We start from the raw sequence: 14582 nt of genomic DNA on the forward strand, positions 1-14582 counted from the left end.
TGAGCATGCCAGTGTCACATTGACGTTAGATAATAAAGCTTAATTTCTTTTTTTTTTTTTTAGACAGGGTTTCACTCTTTCACCCAGGGTGAAGTGCAGTGGTGTGATCTTGGCTCACTGCAATCTCCATTTCCTAGGCTCAAGCCACCCTCCCACCTCAGCATTCCAAGTAGCTGGGATTACAGGTGCACACCACCATGCCTGGCTAAGTTTTATATTTTTGTAGAGATGGGGTATCACCATGTTGTCCAGGTTGGTCTTGAACTCCTGAGCTCAAGTGATCCACCCGCGTTGGTCTCCCAAAGTGCTGGGATTAAAGGTATGAGCCACTACGCCTGGTCTCTTTCTTACTTTTTAGAGAAAACAAATGAATGATGCAATATTTTATTTCTGAATTTATAGTATATTGCCTGGAGCACCCTTTGGATGTCTACTCTCCACTTTCAATACCATTTGCCTTGGCAAATATGAAGAAATTAAAAATTATCCAGGAGAAATACAGTTTCAGTAAAATAAATGCAAAGGAATTACAAGGATAATCAAAACAATTCCTTAAATATAATTTAAGAAATAAAAGGAGGCTGAGTTTAGATTTTAAAATCTGATAATGATGAAATGTAATTTTTTTTGAAATGTAATTCTAAGTATAAGATTAATACAAGGTTGCATTATAAGAGTGTGAACTGGCCAGGCGCGGTGGCTCACGCCTGTAATCTCAGCACTTTGGGAGACCGACCTGAGGTCAGGAGTTCAAGACCAGCCTGGCCAACATGGTGAAACCTGTCTCTACTAAAAATAGAAAAACTAGCTGAGCATGGTGGCAGATGCCTGTAATCCCAACTACTTGGGAGGCTGAGGCAGGAGAATTGCTTAAACCCAGGAGGTGGAGGCTGAAATAAGCCGAGATCATGCCACTGCACTCCAGCCTGAGCAACAGAGCAAGACTCCATCTCAGAAAAAAGTGTGTACTGAAGAACTGTGAGAGAACGCTCTCATGATGCTAAGGACTTACTTGACCCTTTATAGAGTTCCATGTCTCATACTAGACATCTCCTCTAAAATCTAAAGAGGAACATGGAGAATTGGGAAAACTATGAGAGTCATAGAACATTTAAAAAATGAGAGAAAAAGTTAAAAGAACTGGGGTTGTTTATCCTAGAAAACTTAGGGGGAATTTAAAGAGTCTTCTTGTATATGAAGTTTTAATTCTTAAGGTCTATTTAAGTCTTTGACACATCTGGTTGGGCCAGACACAGATTCCTTAGAGAATTTGTTAAGGAAATAACAGCAACACACCTCTTTAAGCCAGAGGCTATTAAGCCCTTGCATTTGAAATAGGTTCAATCATTAATTGCACATAATGGAAGTAAATAACCGAGTCACCAAATTAATAGTGTTTAAGAAAAGCTATTATTCTCCACTGATAAGCAACTAAAATAATAGTTATCTTCAAAGTCCACCTAGCAGGTTTAGTCCACTTACCCTAATATGATTCTCTGAACATAGAAACTGCTGACACGACTTATGTAAATAAGTTATTGTCAGCTGTTAACAGACTTAGTTTATGTACATGTTACACTATCTAAATGAGATACAGGAAAAAAGAAAAAGGAATGATTTATATTTTATTCTTGATATTCATAAAAGCTAGATTGGAAGACAATGAGATTTCCCTAATAGGGAAGTGTAATATTATTATTATAGATAATTAATGGTCTTAGGGAAATTTAAAATAATTTCTAGGTACTTTTTATCAAAAAGCTGATGCTAGCAGTTTAAGGGTTCTGATCTCCTAACACTTCCCCTTGATTTCTCTCATGAGTCTAATATAGAAAGTGAGAAAGTCCTGTGATCTGAAAAGCCTTATATTTGATCCTAATGTAGTCTTGTTTTAAAATAGTTTCCTCTTTATTATGAAACACACATGAACTTCAGGCATTTCCGTGTTGAGTCTGAACTTGGCTAATTTGGCCCAAGAAATGAGGTTCAGCATTGGGCCTTTCACCTGTACCCCACCCCACAAAATAAGCACATGCTGAACCATTTTCTGAATCAAAGAAACAAGTTAATCTTGCTCTGTCCTAAAGAGACATTAATTGCTCTCAATTTCAGTTCCCACGAGTATCTGAGGTTTTTTTGTTTTTGTTTTTTTTGAGACTGAGTCTTGCTCTGTCACCCATGCTAGCGTGCTGTGGTGTGATCTTGATTCACTGCAACTGACCCCTCCTGGGTTCCAGCGATTCTCTTGCCTCAACCTCCTGTGTAGCTGGGATTATAGATGCTTGCGATCATGCCCAGCTAAATTTTGTACTTTTAATAGAGACAGGGTTTCACATGTTGGCCAGGTTGATCTTGAACTCCTGACCTCACGTGATCTGCTCACCTTGGCCTCCCAGAGGGCTGGGATTACAGGTGTGGGCCACTGTGCCTGGCCAACTGAGGGTTTTATTTGTTTTGTTTTGAGACAATTTTGCTCTTGTTGCCCAGGATGGAGAGCAATGGTGTGATCTTGGCTGACTGCAACCTCCGCCTCCCAGGTTCAAGATTCTCCTGTCTTAGCCTCCCAAGTGTCTGGGATTACAGGCGCATGCCACCATGCCCAGCTAATATTTGTATTTTCAGTAGAGACAGGATTTCATTATATTGGTCCGGCTGGTGTCGAACTCCTGACCTCAGGTGATCCATCTAACTCGGCCTCCCAAGGTGCTGGGATTATAGGTGTGAGTCACTGCACTAGGCCACTTTTTGGTTGTTGTTTTTGTTTTGTTTTGTTTAAGACAGAGTTTCACAGTGTCGCCTGGGCTGGACTCTGGGTTCAAGCAATTCTCCTGCCTCAGCCACTACCACGCCCTGTTAATTTTTTTGTAGTTTTAGTAGAGACATGGTTTCACTATGTTGGCCAGGCTGGTCTCCAACTCCTGAGCTTGTGACCCACCCACCTTGGCCTCCCGAAGTGCGGGGATTAGGCTGTTGTTTTTAGAGACAGGGTCTCCCTCTGTTGCCCATGCTGGACTACAGTAGAGCAATCATAGCTTGCTGCAGCCTTGACCTGAGCTCAAGTGATCCTCCCACCTCAGCTTCCTAAGTGGCTGGGACTACAGGTGTGCACCACCATGCTCAGCTGATTTTTTTTTTTTTTTTTTTTATAGAGACGGGGAGGGGGTCTCACTTCTTTACCCAGGCTGGTCTGAAACTCCTGGGCTTAAGGGATCCTCCCATGTCAGCCTCCCAAACTGCTGGGATTACAGGCGTGAGCCTCCACTACTGGCCTGAGTTTTTCTAACTGTATCTTGGGTTGTTTTGTGTTTTATTAAATCGTTTTGCTCAGAAAATTTAATAGTCAGCTATGCATGGTATCTCACACCTGTAATCCCAGCACTTTGGGAGGCTGAGGTGGGAGGATGGCTTGAACCTGGAGTTTGAGACTAGACTGGGCAACATAGGGTGACCCTGTCTCTACAAAAAATAAAAAATTAGCCCGTCATGGTGGTGGTGGTGGTGTTACTTGGGAGGCTGAGGTGGGAGGATAGCTTGAGCCCTGGAGATCAAGGCTGCAATGTGCCATGGTTGTGTCACTGCACACTCCAACCTGGACGACAGAGTGAGAGCCTGTCTCTAAAAAAGAGAGAGAAAGAGAAAAAATTTAGGCCAGGTTCGATGGCTCACACCTGTAATCTTAACACTTCAGGAAGCTGAGGTGGGCGGATAAGTTGAGGTCAGGAGTTTGAGACCAGCCTGGCCAACATGGTGAAATCATATCTCCACTAAAAATACAAAAACTGGCCAGGAGCAGTGGCATGTGCTTGTAGTCCTAGCTACTTGGGAGGCTGAGGCAGGAGAATCGCTTGAATCCAGGAGGTGGAGGCTACAGTGAGCTGATATTGTGCCACTGCACTCCAGCCTGGGTGACACAGCAAGATTCCATCTCAAAAAAAAAAGAAAATTTCATAAATTATCACTTTTGTTTCCCCATATTCTTACCCATTTTTACAGCAGGCTTTTCCTTTTAATAACAATCTGAGCCAATTAATGACTAGGAGTATGTTTTTATTTTTATTTATTTGTTATTTTTTTGAGACAGAGTCTTGCTCTGTTGCCCAGGCTAAAGTGCAGTGGCACGATCTCAGCTTACTGCAACCTCCACTTCCCAGATTCAAGCGATTCTTCTGCCTCAGCCTCCCAAGTAGCTGGGATTACAGGTGCCTGCCACCTAGCTAAATTTTGTATTTTTGGTAGAGATGGCGTTTTACCATCCTGGCCAAGCTGGTCTTGAACTCCTGACCTCGTGATCCACCCACCTTGGCCTTCCAACGTGCTGGGAGTACAGGTGTGAGCCACCACGGCTGGCCAAGGATTATTTGATACTGTGGGATGTTGCGACTGGAATGTCAGCTGATAAACAGCACTTATTGTGTCTGACCCTCTTTTTTTTTTTTGAGACGGAGTTTCGCTCTTGTTACCCAGGCTGGAGTGCAATGGTGCAATCTCGGCTCACTGCAACCTCTGCCTCCTGGGTTCAGGCAATTCTCCTGCCTCAGCCTCCTGAGTAGCTGGGATTACAGGCACACGCCACCATGCCCAGCTAATTTTTTGTATTTTTAGTAGAGACAGGGTTTCACCATGTTGACCAGGATGGTCTTGATCTGTTGACCTCATGATCCACCCACTTCGGCCTCCCAAAGTGCTGGGATTACAGGCGTGAGCCACCGCACCCGGTCCGTGTCTGACCCTCTTAAGCATGTGAGTTTGTAGCAGAATGAGAGAAAAGATACTCTAAAAGCAATGCAAATAATATGAATCAAAGCCATTGCAAGGCTGAGCAAGATGGCTACACCTGTAATCCTAGCATTTTGTGAGGCTGAGGTAGGAGGATCACTTGATGCCAGGAGTTCAAGACCAGCCTGGGCAACATAGTAGAACCCTGACTCTACAAAAAATTAAAAATTAGTTGATGTGGTGGAATGAGCCTGTAGTTCCAATACCTCAGGAGGTGGGAGGATGGCTGGTGCCCAGGGAGTCGAGGCTGCAGTGAGCCAAGATCACACCACTGCACTCCAGCCTCGGTGGGACAGAATGAAATCCCGTCTCAAAAAAACAAAACAAAGTATTTTGCTTTTGTAACCATATAGTTGGTAGAATTATTCTTACCTCTCTTAGACTTAACATTTTATCTGCTATAAAACAAGTATTCCTTTTTTTATTTTTGCGATGGAGTTTCGGTCTATTGCCCAGACTGGAGTGCAGTGGTGCCATCTCAGCTCAGTGTAACCTCTGCCTCCCGGGTTCAAGTGATTCTCCTGCCTCAGCCTCCCAAGTAGCTAGGATTATAGGTGCCAGCTAATTTTTGTATTTTTAGTAGAGACGGGGTTTCACCATGTTGGCTTGGCTGGACTTGAATTCCTGACCTCAGGTGATCTACCCACCTCGGTCCTCCCAAAGTGCTGGGATCACAGTTGTGAGCCACCGTGCCTGGTAAAAAAACAAAAAAAAGTATTCTAATGAATACCAGCCCTCACTTCCTTAACCAGCTGACTTATAAGTAGAAGGCCTTCAGGTCCTGTGACTGCCTTTATCAACTTTTCTCCCTAATGGAAGTGATATTTCTTGTATTTTTATGCCCCTCACTTCTTCCAAAGTTCTGATAAAAGAACTACAAATAGTAGAGGGCTTTATTATGATATAAAAAAGTAATAATGCTTCCACATAAGGCACCATTTTGGAGAAAAGGTTTCCCATTTTGAATAGTGGAGGATGAAAACCAAGCATTCATTTCATTGGAATACATGATCTAAAATAATCATATTATTTGACTGGGTAGTTGGTGGGTTTCTTTAAAATTTGGGTTAATAGTTTCTATTTCTATCAGTCATCAGTCTAATTTTCCAAAATTCTGAACATAAGTACACTTTAGTATTTCCTTTATGAATTTTTTCCTGTTTCTATTGGGATATTTATTTATTTATGACACAGGGTCTCACTCTGTCAGCCCAGGCTGCAGTGCAGTGGTGTGATCATGGCTCACTGCAGCCTGATTTCCCAGGCTCAGGAGATCCTCCCATCTCAGCTGCCTGAGTAGCTGAGATGACAGTCATGCGCCACTGCCCCTAGCTAATTTTTGGTATCTTCTTTGTAGAAACAGGCTTTTACTATGTTGCCTAGATTGGTCTCCAGCTCCTGGGCTCCAGTGATCTATCTGCCTCTGTCTCCCAAAGTGCTGGGATTACTAGCATGAGCCATCACACCTGACCCAGGACTTTTTTTTTTTTTTTTTTTGAGACTGCGTCTCACTGTAGTGCCCAGGCCGGAGTGCAATGGCACAGTCTTGGCTCACTGCAACCTCCGCCTCCTGGGTTCAAGCAATTCTCCTGTCTCAGCCTCCCAAGTAGCTGGGATTACAGGCATGGGCCACTATACCCAGCTAATTTTTGTATTTTTAGTAGAGACGGTGTTTCACCATGTTGGCCAGGATGGTCTCAATCTCCTGACCTCTTGTGATCCACCCACCTTGGCCTCCCAAAGTGCTGGGATTACAGGCATAAGCCACCACAAAAACTTCTAAAATTTGGCCATTTTAATACTATTACAAATGAAATATATATATAATACTGGCATTTTAATGTGTTTTAGAGCTAATAATGATGATAGCAGTCACTTGATATTATGTTCCAGGCATTCTACTAAATTCATTTGATCTTCATAGAAATTTCATGATATTAGCACTATTATTATCACTGTTTGACTGAGGAGGAAAAATCACTATTATCCCCAGTTTATTGATAAAACCAGTGCTCAGAGAAGTGAAACAATTTGCCCAGAGTAGAAAGTGGCAAAACCAGGAGTTAAACCTGGGTGTGGCCAATTCTAAAACTTGTGTTCAAAATCTCTACTCTATAGATGAAACAGATGAACAAAATATTTGCCCTATATAAATGAGCAGAATCACATTTTCAAAGAACGTATTGGGACCCAGAGTCTGACAAAAAGCTCTATTTAAAAAATGTATTTACATGGAATATTTCATACAGGTATAAATATCAGCTAGACATTTAGCTGAATATTCAACAACTTTTTTAAACAGCCTAAACTTAAAAGCAATTGGAAATATAATGAAAATGGGGATATAACCTATATCTCTAGCTATAGGTGAATACAGTTAATCAAAGTGATCAGCCTTGGCTGGGCATAATGGCTCAAGCCTGTAATCCCAGCAATTTGGGAGGCCATGGCAGGTGGATCATTTGAGGTCAGGAGTTTGAGACCAGCCTGGCCAACATGGTGAAACCCTGTCTCTACTAAAAATACAAAAATTAGCTGGGCGCGGTGGCACATGCCTGTAATCCCAGATACTCGGGAGGCGAAAGCAGGAGCATCACTTGAGCCTGGGAGGCAGAGGTTACATGAGCTGAGATCACACCAGTGCACACCAGTCTGGGTAACAGAGACCCTGTCTCAAAAACAAACAACAAAAACAAAAAGTGATCAGCCTTAAAATTTGCCCTTAAAACCAATTTTAGACTGGGTGTGGTGGCTCACGCCTGCAATCCTAGCACTTTGGGAGGCTGAGGTGGGTGGATCATCTGAGGTCAGGTGTTCAAGACCAGCCTGGCCAACATGGCAAAAATCAGTCTCTACTAAAGATATAAAACATGATACAAAACATTAGCTGGGCGTGGTGGCAGTTGCCTGTGATCACAAATACTAGGGAGGCTGAGGCAGGAGAATTGCTTGAACTCTGCAGAGGGAGGAGGTTGCAGTGAGCTGAGATGGTGCCATTGCACTCCGGCCTGTGTAACAAGAACAAGACTCTGTCTCAAAAACAAAAACAAAACTAATTTTAATTAAAGTGGAAAAATCCTTAGTAGTTTGTGAATATATTTACCTCCTCTGGCTTTTTGAGAAATCTGGCTATTAAATTGTAGCTCTCAGAGGATAAAAGCAAAATGCCTAACCTCTTGACAGTTGATTGATTGAGCCCAGCCTGGGCAACACAGTGAGACCCCTGTCTCTTGGAAAAGAAAGAAAAAGAAAATATATAAAATGTTTGTGGGAGGTGATCTCCGTGTGTGTGTGTGTGTGTGTGTGTGTGTGTGTGTATGTATCCTTTACAATAGGACAGATTTATCTAGAAATGTAATGGTTCCCAGATGTTTATTTTTTTTTAAAGTCAAAATATGGTGATAGCCAGGTATTTTTGTCTCTAAAGTGAGAATGATGTCATTCCACTTGGAGTTTATTGACACAGAACTTCCTTTTGTGAGAAATCTTCAGCATTGTGAATATGGCTTTAATTAAGGGATACACTGATCACTTGTTGATTTGGTTACAAGGGAGGAACTTCTCTAATTTGTGTGGATTGCTTTGTGGACTACAGTAAAACATATAAAGGACCACCGGCAATGTGTTGATTTGTATCTCCTGTATTCTTATATTCATTTCTGAATACCACTGAAGACTAATGTTTAGAAAGATCTATAGGATTGCTGAAGTGTAAAAAGTATTTGGATTTGCAATCAATTTTTTAAAGAAAGAGTGGCCATATTGTGGTTATTGACATTAAAAATGAATGTTTTTACCCATATTTGTGGGGCTAAATCTTTGAATATCATTTTAAAGATTTTCAGAATCTTTAAATTTAGAAGACATGAGGAAATGTCTTCTGAATTTAGGGAAGTCACACGTAGATCCCAGTTCCTCTAATAACCTTTGGCAGTTTATTTGTTCATAGATTTGTGGCAAATTCTCTGAAATCATAAATCATTGCTTCAAAATCTAAAGCATGATATACACATGGGAATATTTTAGTAGTTGTTTGAGTCTATCTTCAAGTAATATCTTATAAAACCTAAATTGCAGTAGTATTATGGGAAAGAAAACAACCCACTCGGCAGGGCACGGTGGCTCATGCCTGTAATCCCAGCACTTTGGGAGGCTGAGGCGGGCAGATCACGAGGTGAGGAGATCGAGACCATCCTGGTCAACTTGGTGAAACCCCGTCTCTACTAAAAATACAAAAAATTAGCTGGGCAGGGTGGCGCGTGCCTGTAATCCCAGCTACTCAGGAGGCTGAGGCAGAATTGCCTGAACCCAGGAGGTGGAGGTTGCTGTGAGCCGAGATCGCGCCATTGCACTCCAGCTTCTCCATTCAGCTTCTCTGTTGAATGGAAAAAAAGAGATAAACAGAGATAAAATGCAGCTTCTGTAGTTCAAGAATGGGTAAGAAGGAGCTGTAAAGTGTGCACTCAGTTGACTTGGAGATTAAGGGGAATTAAAAAAAGTATATCTAAAAAGATGTGGAAAGGAAATTTCTCTGCACACAGGAACTGACAATTTGTGAAAGTTCTCTACTGTTTATAATAAACACAAGGGCCATAACTCTGCTAACGAAAACAGTCCCAATAATGCTAAATGAATCACAGTTGTTTTCAATTATTTGGATACTTAATTCACTCCTCTGAGTTTCTAGTTTACACCAAGCCAGTCCCCCCACCCCGCGCCGACCGCGGCGGGGAGCGTTTATCCCCAGGTCATCTCCGCTGGGCCCCGGCGCTTTGGCTCGCGCGGGTCTTGGGCTCCGCGGTAGCGGCCACTGCGGGCGGAGCATCGGGAAACACCGGAGTCTGCGCCTCCAGACAGGACCCACCGTGTCCTCTTGAACTTTGCACAGCGCGTGACGGGGGCAGACGGCGCACCGCGGCCCGGCCTAGCGCGAGGGTCCTTGGGGAAGAGAGAGGAGCGGGGATTTCCTCGGAGGCCTGAGCAGGGCGTAGCCTGCAGCCCCTCCCCGCACAGGCTGCCCCCGGCCCGCCGCTCGCGCAGCTCGGCTGAGATCCGGCGACTTCCCCGGCTGTCCTCGGCCTCCCGCGCGCTCCGCGGGAGGAGCCGCCGGCGGCCGTGACGCGTCAGGGAGGAAACGCTGGCGCCCGGCGACTCTGCCGGGAAGGAGGAAGCGCAGAGCGTTCGGCTCCGCGCCCGCCGCGCCGGGAGCAGCACCGCGGAGCCGGGTAGGTGCGGGGCCGGCGGGAGGGTCCGCGCACCCGGGGCTCCGACGGCGGTCCGGGGCGGGAGGAGACGGGGCGGGGCGAGGGCTGCGAGCGCCTTGGCCGCTGCCTGTCCTCGAAAAAAGCCGTACCCTCGCCCAGCCCCCCGGCTCCCGGAGAGTTTGTGGTCTTTGTTTCCACGAGGTGAATTCAGATTCTGCCTCGAGATTCCTGAACGTCCAAGGGCTGTCGGTGGCTGGACCTTGTTAACCCGCGCGGAGCCTGGAGGAGCGGGGAACGCCGAGCTGAGAGACCCCATCTGAGGTCGAAAGTGGGTGTAGGTCACTTGCGAGGGTCGGGGAGGAGGCAGCCTCCAGAGTGGGCTGGATGAAATCATTAACCTATTGTCAGCGGTTCTGTAGTTAAGAGACCTTAATACGTTGTGTCTTTTAAGTTCTCTGTGATTTGAACCCTTAGTCTCTCCAAGAGAGTCTGGCCCTGTTAATTTTCACAGTTTTAGCATTGGAATGTACCCCCTAGAAGTGCTTTGAGATTTTTAGATTCTGTCATTTTTAGTCATCGTTACTTGGAAAGAAAAAGGAATCATCTCTTGAAACTTAAACGCTTTCATTGAGTTGTGCACAGTGACTTCTGAACCATGAGTAGAATTTCAGTCTTGCACCAGAGAGTACTTGGGGTGCACTTGAGATGCAAAATAAACACGGAGCACTGTCATTTCTAAATCTTTGTCAAAGTGAAAAATAGACTGTTGTGTATTTTGATTCACTCCCTTCTCACTAGATTGAGACTTCACCCAACCAATCTGGGAAGTGCCTTCTTTATTTACCAAACACTTACATAGCTCTTACTGTGTGCTTGGCTCTAAGTGCTTTATAAATATTAAATTGAATTCTTAACTCAACATATTATAGCGGTTCTAGCAATGAAGAGGCTATCCATACTTTAGTTCCCCAAATGTCATTGCAAGAGCTAGAAACATTAGAGGAAGTTTTAGGCGTGTTTTAGCACCGGGTGTGCCTTCTGGTCCCCTTGGCTACCACTTCTGTAAGACAGCTACCACCCCTGCATTTCCCTGGGGTAAGGGAGCCTGGAGCTCCTGGGAATTCGAGCTGTTGAAAGCAGGTGTTGGTCAGAACCTGAATGACTTGTGTTACATTGTCCCTCTCAACTGCTGTGCCCATCAGCTCACTCTGGAGACACCAGAACTTCCCCTTCTTTAACTGCCACAGCGTGGAGCCTACTTTTGTTTTTGAAAAGAGCTTTGTTCCTAATCTGTTCGACATTATTCATAGGAGGTAGTAGATTTGAGGGTCAGATTGAACTTGAAATGTACTATAAAATGGAACATTTTTGTGTGTACGCATCAACATAACAAATAACGTTTTGTAATTTTACTGCTATTTGCTGTTGGAAACATTTGAATTGGTAGGTCAGCCTCATAGGTGTCCATTTTGTGATTTGCAGAGAGAATATTCTTTCAGAATAACATGCCCTCTTCAAATGTACACCATTAGAGACCCAACAGGGTGACTAAGATAGACATGATCCTTGTCATTATGGTGATTATGAATGTAATGTCAAAATCTACACATCAGACTAGCTTTGTGGTTCCCTCTTTCCTTTTCTGTGCCCCCACCTTATCTCTCTTTCATATATTTAACTTTTCAGGGAGATGATTAAGTGAGCTGATAAGCCTTATTTAATAGAATTATGAAGTGTCTCTTGAAGCAAGAAGGCTCATGTTCCTCTGATATATTAATAATTTATGGCACGACAGGCATTAATGTCATTCGTGAATTCAGTTTAGCCAGATGACCCCTAGCACTTTCATGGTTTACAAAGTACTTCCAGACATACTCGTTTACCCTTTAGAGATATCTGTGCAGTTGGTCTCTTAACTGCTTTTCATTACCTATTTTTACAGATGAAGAAACTGAGGCATAGAAATGTTAAAGCGTTTTAGCCTAGATTACACAGCAGGTGAGAGGCAGTGAATGAATAGAGGGAGGTGTGTGGACAGTGCCTGGCACATGTAGGCCTGTAATAAACATCTGTGGAATGAATGACTCCAAATGGCTTCAGATACCTTGCTCTTTCAAAACATGTCTCTCAAAATACCATAGTAATTGACTTATGCCTGAGAGATTTCCAGGCCTAATCCATTGCCTCTCTTATTTCAAACAGTATCTGATACAGCACATTTTCTACAGAAGGGATGGAATGCCCTTTGGATTCATTTTCTTAGGATTTGCCACCTTTGGTTTCTGGAAAAGAAAAAAAGATATTTTTTTCCATCCTACTTTTTTTCTCTGATTTTGAGAGTTTAGAATAGACATATGATATTTATGTTTGTGTTGACAGCTTTCTTTTATTCCTTTTTTTTTTTTTTTTTTTTGAGATGGATTCTTGCTTGTTGCCCAGGCCTGAATGCAATGGCGCAGTCTCGGCTCCCTGCAACTTCTGCCTCCCAGGTTCAAGTGATTCTCCTGCCTCAGCCTCCTGAGTAGCTGGGACTACAGGTGCATGCCACCACACCTGGCTAATTTTGTATTTTTGGTAGAAACAGGGTTTCACCATGTTGGCCAGGCTGGTCTGAAACCCCTGACTTCATGATCCACCAGCCTTGGCCTCCCAAAGTGCTGGGACTGTGCCCGGCCATAGCTTTCTTAGCTCTCCAAACTACTTAGATTTATGATCAAGTTCAAACTCAGTGATCATAGGTATTGTAAATATTTTTGAAATGTCTGACATTATCATGTATTTTATTGAAATGTTGCAATGACTTTCGCATAAAGGGTCTTCAAAAAACACACAAAATTCCTCAACTATTTATATTCTTTAAGCATAGTCCTCTATACCTAAAGTATGTGATTTCCAGGTGAATAACATTCAATTAGAGAGGATAATATGGCCATTACCTGGCAGGAGGAATTGAGAAGACTTATCAGGGAGAGATGAGAAATGGGATGGCCTTTCCTATAAGGTATGTTAGGCTGTAGGAAACCCTTAATGAAGCCAGACTGAGTCATTTGCCTGTCAAAGGTTCTTCTGCGTAGGAGTGGAATAAAATACCTTTGAAACCTGCCTTGTTTCAGAAACCACTTTACCTTTTCCAATCTTCATATTTTCTCACTCTTTTTAAAAAAATTAATGTAAATTACTGACTAAACTGCTGATTCATGAAACTCAAATTATATAACATGTTATTCCTGACAGTTGTAACAGCTCCCACGTTATTTTAAGCGACTCAGTGTCTCTGTTTTCCTTTTCCATTTCTCATGGTGGAGACTTTGCTCTTATTTCACTCTCCCCTGCCCAATATGGAGAAAAGTGGTATATTTAAGAGGTGACACTTCCACATCTTGTAGTTCATGTCAAAGTAGTTTAAACTCAATGCTAGCTTTCAGTTGTCATTGCCAAGGAAGACAATGTGGAAATCAGATGTTGAAGGCCAATTCAAAGTGTCACCCAGTAAAATTGTATTGGCTGTCTGAAACTGAACCAGAGGGTTTTCAAGGGGAATTAGGGCAGTGTGCAGTATCCTGCCCTAGTCCAATTTCTCAGTTCCTTTCCTATTTCCCCAAAGTCCTGAAAACCTGCCTAAGATCACCGTCTTGTAGCCACTGTTCTTCTATTACTCTAAACGAAAATCTGCTTTCTTGGGTGCATTGGGGGTGACTGAAAGAAAGGTAAAGATATAAGGGGAATTGTTAGAGGGTGAGGGACTGATAATACGTAAGATGGAAAATGGAGATGTGTGTGAAATAAGTGATGCTATTGAGGTCTTGCAGTGGGGGAGGATTCCTGTGCAGTGCAGCTCTGCTTCCCCTGACAGGGCCATACGTATAGGAAAGGCCTATATGGAATCAAAGTTTGAGAACTAGAAACATCCCTTGGCATGATATTGGTGGGCAGAGTTACTTTGTATCATCAAGTGTAGAATTATTCTTGTAGGTAGCTCTTTCTTCAAGCCACTAAGTGAGTTTGCTGTCAGATAATTCAAATATAGAGGCCAGGCGCAGTGGCTCACACCAGTAATTCCAGCACTTTGGGAGGCCAGGGTTGGGGGATCACCTGAGGTTAGGAGTTTGAGACCAGCCTGGCCAACATGTCGAAACCCCATCTCTACTAAAAAAGAAATACAGAAATTAGCCTGGCATGGTGGCACATTTCTGTAATCCCAGCTACTTGGGAGGCTGAGACAGGATAATCTCTTGAACCCAGAAGGCAGAGGTTGCAGTGAGCTGAGATTGCACCATTGCACTCTAACCTGGGTGACAGGAGTGAAACTCTCTCTCAAAAAAAAAAAAAAAAAAGAAAGAAAGAAAGAAAAGAAAAAAAAAGAGAGCTGGTTTAGTGGCTTTTAACTTGAGAGTAAGGGTGGTTGAGAAAGAGCCTAGATTTTGTGTCATTTAAAATCCTTATTCTTCTTCGAGAATGCCTATACTGTTGATATAATAATGTCATTCTTCTCACTGTTCTGTGATTTTGAAGAAATAACACTATTTGTAACAATAATCATGATTCTGGCTAATGGTTTCTCTTCAAGTTCCTGATGTATTTGCTAAGCCAGTCAATAACAAA

The 14582-nt window shown here is 43.1% G+C and overlaps 1 protein-coding gene across 23 annotated transcripts in view; it reads left to right on the plus strand.

The window, feature by feature from the left end:
• The window catches only part of SGK3 (serum/glucocorticoid regulated kinase family member 3), a 199643-nt gene that overhangs the window by 36509 nt on the left and 148552 nt on the right, over positions 1 to 14582 (plus strand). For 9 of the 23 annotated variants that reach the window (XM_078352555.1, XM_054246398.2, XM_054246400.2 and 6 more), the window contains exon 1: positions 9679 to 10001. The exons of 10 other annotated variants lie outside the window; for them this stretch is intronic. The gene's annotated coding sequence lies outside the window, so the exon portion shown is untranslated. Of the gene's footprint in view, positions 1 to 9678; positions 10002 to 10189; positions 10315 to 14582 lie in introns of those variants that run through there. 4 more of the 23 variants (XM_035276655.3, XM_078352562.1, XM_078352569.1 and 1 more) reach the window with 3 other exon arrangements.

This window comes from Callithrix jacchus, chromosome 16 (genome assembly GCF_049354715.1).
Source record: "Callithrix jacchus isolate 240 chromosome 16, calJac240_pri, whole genome shotgun sequence".
Classification (NCBI taxonomy): Eukaryota; Metazoa; Chordata; class Mammalia; order Primates; family Cebidae; genus Callithrix; species Callithrix jacchus.